We start from the raw sequence: 6,191 nt of genomic DNA on the forward strand, positions 1-6,191 counted from the left end.
CGCGGGTCGGTCAAGGGTCCTTGTGGCGCAGGGTGCGTGGAAGGCCCTGGATGGCACAGTGTTTGGGCCCTGGACAGGTGAGGCCTGCGGCTGCGGTTAGGCGCACCTTCACAAAAGACCAGGTAGAGACGCTTCGCCCTGCCCCTCTCAGTCCCGCGGCAGTGTGTTTTCTGCCCGATGGATCTCGGAGTGGAAGTGATCCGGGCCCAGACTCTTCCTGTCCACTGTATGGGGGGTCAGCCGGGCCAGTTCTTCCCTTGGGCATCCGCGGGGTTACCCGCCGTTTGCGGGCTCGGGCCTTTGCCCCCCTGGTGTACAAGAAAACTAGCTTCTTTATAAAGGAAGAACCCTCGTTCAGTGGCTTTTAAAACTCTTTCTAAAAATAAGGTAAATGTACTTTCTCAAAAGTATTTAAACTTGCCAGCAACACTGCCAAGCAGAATGAACCACATTGAATGGCAGAGAAAGGACATGGCGAGAGGACAGGAAGGTTTTGCAGGAAAATAACCCGATTTCAACATGGAAAAGAGAAAAGAGCTCACTGCTGCCCTCCCCGCCCCCCTTCTGAAACCTCCGTGCTTTCTAAACTGGAACATTTGAAACAAACCCTCTTCTCACCTGCTCTCACTGAGCCCCCGAAACATTTTTGTGGAAGAGTCCGCTAGCTGCGTGCACAGTGGCCCATTATGTGACTCAGCCACAGCACATTACAGATCCCTCATTGTTGGGCCCTTGGATGGCTTCCAGGCCTGGGTTTTGAAACAAAGCGATGTGAACGTCTTTGAACACATCACAGACAGTGGTGGACAGGTGTTTGATGACTTCCTGTGGATGGATTCCCAGCCGTGGGATTGCTGAGTGTGTAGGCTTTGAGTGCTCTTGATCTGACATGATCTGTTGGTCATGCAAAACGTGAAGACGCCTCAGGACGTTCTTTGAGAATATCTTTTTTGACTTGTGTGTATCAGAACAGGGATTCTTAACCTCTGCTCCTGGAATCCTAAAATGTAGGGGCTGGGAAATTTGGGAAGGGAGAAAAGGCAGCACTTTGATTGACACGAAGTTCGAAGTGAGCGTTTCTTCGGGGTTAAGTTTAGGCAACAACACACTGAGGTGGTATTCACAAATACCCGTGGGTTTGTCTGTGATCAATTCCAGGTCGGCCTGAGCCATGGTGGCCTTAGGGGTTACGAATTGGGCTGCTAACCGCAAGGTCGGCAGTTTGAAACTACCCCCGGGGGAAAAGATGAGACTTTCTACCCCTCTAAAGAGGGCATAGGGGCAGTTCTGCCCTGCCCTACAGGGTCGATCTGAGTCGGCCTCCATAGAATGGATGATCTCAAGGAGCCGTGCTGTTTGAGTGATGCTAATTGCAAGGTCAGCAGTTCCAACCCACTTGCCTCTCCAAGGGAGAAAGATGGGGACTTCCAGTCCCAGAAAGATGTACAGCCTTGGGACTACAAAGAGACAGTTCTACTCTACCCTACAGGGGAGCTCTGAGTCAGAACTGAGTCCATGGCTTTGAGATTTTGTAAAAATTTTGGGGGTTTGTTGGTTTTGTGGCAGATTCCAGGTTTCATCCTGTGTCGCCCTCAGGACCCGTCTCCGAGGTGTTGGCGTGGGACTGGACCACTGTTATTTCGTATGAGACCTTGTTATTGGGAGGGAAGACCTTGTTTCATGCAGCACGTACGGTGACTGGAGGGAGGACTTCAGAAAGTTTGTGAAAAAAATGGACTGAAAGGTGATGGATGACACCCCACCCCCACCCCCGGAACTTCTCGAAGCCCTCTCATATCTGTAGTCAAGATGCTGTGGTGTGATTCTTGGGAAAAAATTTTTTCCACAAGATCCTTTTCCCCCTCCATTCATGCCACCGAAGTCAAACGGGAGCTCCTCTCTTCAGTTTCCATACAGCGGCTTTGCCCCTTTGCCGCAGACTGCGCTTACTCTCTAATGCTTAAGTGACCATGCTTCGGGCAAATCGGTTGCCTGTCACTCTTGCCCACTCAGGATTCAGAGGCAGGGAGGTGAGGCGGGAGGCTGCTGGCAGGCCAGCTGCTGCTCCCCTCCAGGCTGTGTGTGTGACCATCCAAGAGGGCAAAGATGGTTCAGAGGCTATCCCCAGCAGCCCGAGGGTGGGGTAGTCAGTGCCCAGCACACACCAGCTCGGTCCTGTTTCCCAGCAGACTGCAGGGTCAGGGCCACTCTTGGCTTCTAAAAGGTGATTGGTCATTGTTGGAGGAGGGCCACTGACGCCCAGTCCTTTGCCGGACCAGAATTGCTGCTCTCTGAAAGCGACCTGAGCCACGTGGGCTGAGGAAGGACGGTCCACAGAGACACACAGTCCAGAACCTCCTGGACAGCCACGATCTTACCAGCCAGGTGCGAGCACAGCGCGGACAGAGAGGGCAGGAGAGAGAGAGAAATGTATTTCTAAAGAAGGCTTATATATCTTTTGGGCGTGTGCAAGCCCTTTAATTACAGGTAAAGACATACATCACAGGAAGGGGTTGTACTATAGGTAATACAGTAATGAGGGGGGGATCTAAGGGTGTACATGAAATGGGAAGGGGAGGGATTGGGGGTACACATGTGACAAGATGGGCGAATCCTAGATTCATGGTGGCGGCCTAACCTTGATTGCCCTTGAGCTGAAGACTTGATGTAGTCTAAGCTTTCAGGGGAAGCCATCCACTGTTCCTAACAGCAAAGAGTGAGCCCTACCTGTGGCCAGACAGACAATAGGGTCTGCTTGCTCTGGATGGCTGGTGCCTTCACGGAGATAACTTGACAATCATTTACCATTTGTAACAAGCAGTGTCCTCGGTCTGACATCTGTATTTGGGGAAGAGAAGCTGGGGAAAAGTCTTTACATCCCACAGGGCTGGACTTCCGAGCGGTCTCTCCAAGGTTTGAATCCCAGAGTATTTGTGCTGGTGGCCCGTGATCTCCTTCGATCAGCCGTCATCCACTTGGAGACGACCCGTGTGCAGTTGAGCGATCCCTCCACTGCTGCGGGTTATTTTTCTGGGTGGTGCAAACAGTGAATGCCTTCAGCTATTTTGGAAAGGTTGAAGGTTCCAGTCTACCCAGAGGTGCTGCAGAAGAAAGGCCCAGGAAGCTACTTCCCCAAATCCTGCTAAGGAAAACCCCATTTGCACAGTTTCTTATTCAGACACAGATGGGGCCACAACTGGCATGGGTGTTTGCTGGCTTACTCCTCCTGCCATCTGATAAGCCACGCTGTATGCCCTCATTCTGCCCAGAGACACAAGGGAGTCCCTAGCAGCCTGGTGGTCTCCTTCCACAGAGAGTAGTGAACTTCAGCCAGTGAGGACTCCGTGGACCACAACATAACCCACAGGGACCACCAGGCTAGGGGCTGCCTCCACGGGTGGATTCTGCCCACTGTGTCTGCCGCTCCTGGGGAATCTTCTGTTGCCTCTGCAAGCATGGCTTGGGCAGGGATTGCAGCTGAGGACCCGGCCCATCGGGCAGCCAGCACCTGCACCCAAAGCTGGTACAGCAGGCTTCCGGCTGGCCCAGGCATGGCAGCAGGGACAGGATTTGTTGCAGTGGCCAGAGATTGGTATTAGGAGAGCAAGACCCCTTCTCAGACACCAGGTTTCTCTCGAGGCTGGGGCATCTGCGGACCACATTTTCATGCAATTGACACCCATAGGTCATGTTTTTGGCTGAAAACCAAAAAATTAGCCTAGGTGTTAGGAAAATGCCCTAGGAGGCAGTGGGGTGGTGGAAACAAACAGAAGGAGGGCTCTATGTTGTGTAAACAGGTACTGCTGGGGTAGAGCCTGTGTGGCAGCCTTGAAGCTGGTCCCGTCCATCCATCCCTGCCACCTGGGCTTCCTGCCGAAGCTAGCTTCCCTTTACTTATTCATTTTGTTAAAAGAAGTACGTGATTTATTGTCATTGAAAATACACAAGGCAGGGCATATGCCAGCTTCGTGGGTTCTCCCCATGGGGTGCAGTGACAGTGGTGACATCCTACAGGTTGAAGCCCCCTCCTTTTCCAGACTGTTCCTCCCCCATCAAGTTAAACCCCCAGACTTCAGGCCGCACTCACTGTCACCCCAACGGACGGGGGAGCGCTGCCCCTGTGAGTCTCCGAGACAGTCTCCATCACTCATTTTTTCCCAATCATTTTATTGAGGGCTCTTACAGCTCTTTAAAAAAAGTTTATTTCATTCCAACTTTTTTATTGTGATTTGCATAAAAATTTATAAACCCATTTGGTTTTGCTTTCAACAATTCAAGCAAACCAGTTGGTTTCTTGACATTGAACACAAGGAAGTAGTGGGATTGCATTGTGGGGATTAATGTGAATGTTAACAAACCAAATATGTTTGCTCTTACGGCTCTTAGAATATTCCATACATTAATTGTATCGAGCATATGTGTCCATAGGTTGCCATCATCATTTCCAAAACATTTTCTACTTGAGCCCTTGGTATCAGCTCCTCTTTTCCCCCTCCCTCCCCTAACCATGCTCTCTAAGGGAGGAGAAAGGCCCGCTTTTCTCTGATAGAGCAGCTGGGGGTTTTGAACTGCTGCCCTTTGGGTTAGCAGCCCAATTTGTGACCACTGCACCACCGCGACCAGGCCCTTAAGCGTCCTGTCTACTCTCGTGCCGGTGTCCGTTTGAGACAGGGGTGGTGTGGTGGCGGCGGCAAAGCGCCCTGCTGGTTGGGAGAAAGATGTAGAGTTTGCTTCTGCAAAGAGGCACCACCTTAGAAAACCTGTGGGGCAAGTCAACCCTGCCGGACCAGTGAGTCAGACGATTCCACAGGGCCGGTTCCTTACTTATTCATTTCTGATGTTGTTGTTCGGTTGGGGAGCCCTGGTGGTGCGGGGAGTGAGCGCTCGGCTGATCACCGGAAGGTCGGTGGTTGAAAGCCACCAGCCTCTCCAAGGGAGAAACAAGGACACTCTGCTTCTGCAGAGTTCCCGGGCCAACCGCGGCCCTCAAGTCGATTCCGACTTGCAGAGACGTGCAGAGCAGAGTGGAGCTGCCCCATCAGGTTCCTGTGGCTGTAGTTTTGTACGCAGACAGACTGCTGAAGGAGCAGCTGGCGGGTTCGAACCCCTGGCTTTGGAGTCAACAACATGGTGGTTAACACACCGTGCCACTAAGGCTTCTTTTCCACCTGTTTGGTTTAAAGATGACTTCGAGGGATGTTTTTGGTGTACGATGTAAAGGCTTTTTCAGGGCAACTGCGTGGGGCGTTTATCATCAATGACTGCCCCGTGGGACTCACTGCTAATGAATGCCTGACAGCAGAAGAGATGGGATTCACTTCCGAGAATAGGGCAAGCAGGCTTCCCTCCCAGCTCGTCTTCCTTGCTCTCTGGCTAGCTTGCTCTGATGGCAGCCGGCTGCCATGTCGTCAGAGGACCTACAGACACATGGCACGGGACTGTGGGAGGTCTTCTGCCGGCAGCCAGAGAGAAACCAAACCCTGCCAGCAAGCACAGGGTGAGCTCAGCAGAGGCTTCTCTGGCCCCAGTCGAGCCTTCCCGTGAGACCGTAGCCCTGACCCTCGATTTGGACTCAAGTCTAATGAGAGCCTGAGCGTAGGGAGGTCAGCGAAGCCGATCTCCGAGCCCTGACCCGTAGACCTCGAGGTCATGACCCTGCGTTGTGTCAGGCTGTTAGGTATGGCGTCATGTGTGCAGCAACACATCCCTGAGACAACCCTCAACTGCCCTCAGGTTGAGTCTGAGGACCTATGCCCAGCTTCGAAGCCTAGCAGCCCTATGGAACAGGGTAGAACTCTAAACTCCTTACAGGTGAAGAAATCCTGTCTTTCTCAATGGAGCCCCTGATGGTTTTGAACCACTGACCTTGAGGTTAGCGGCCCAATTCAGAGCCACTACACCACCGGGGCTCCTCGGAGGGGGAGAGTAAGTGCTATTTAAATGCCTTCAGTTCCCTTTCCGGTAGAATCGGCGTCCAGTCATGGGGAGCCTTAGGTTAGGAGTTTTCAGAAGTGAGTCACCAGGCCTTTCCTCTGAGGTACCTCTGGGCACTCAAATCTCCAACCTCTCAGTGAGCAGCCGAGCCTATTGATCATCTGTGAAATTCCTATCACTTACCAGGGACGACCTGTGAAATTAATATTTGTCTGGAGTCCTTTTTTGGGGGGCCATGGTGTAAGATAGAGATCCCA

General features: G+C 52.3%; 1 protein-coding gene across 4 annotated transcripts in view; it reads left to right on the top strand.

Annotated features, from left to right (window-relative positions):
* The window catches only part of SLC35E2B (solute carrier family 35 member E2B), a 41,917-nt gene that overhangs the window by 1,380 nt on the left and 34,346 nt on the right, over nucleotides 1-6,191 (top strand). The window contains exon 1 of one of the 4 annotated variants that reach the window (XM_045298870.1): nucleotides 24-77. The exons of 2 other annotated variants lie outside the window; for them this stretch is intronic. The gene's annotated coding sequence lies outside the window, so the exon portion shown is untranslated. Of the gene's footprint in view, nucleotides 1-23; nucleotides 123-6,191 lie in introns of those variants that run through there. One more of the 4 variants, XM_045298869.1, reaches the window with a different exon arrangement.

Source organism: Echinops telfairi, unplaced genomic scaffold, assembly GCF_000313985.2.
Source record: "Echinops telfairi isolate 266 unplaced genomic scaffold, ASM31398v2 ScPeMD7_7457;HRSCAF=8495, whole genome shotgun sequence".
Taxonomy (NCBI): domain Eukaryota; kingdom Metazoa; phylum Chordata; class Mammalia; order Afrosoricida; family Tenrecidae; genus Echinops; species Echinops telfairi.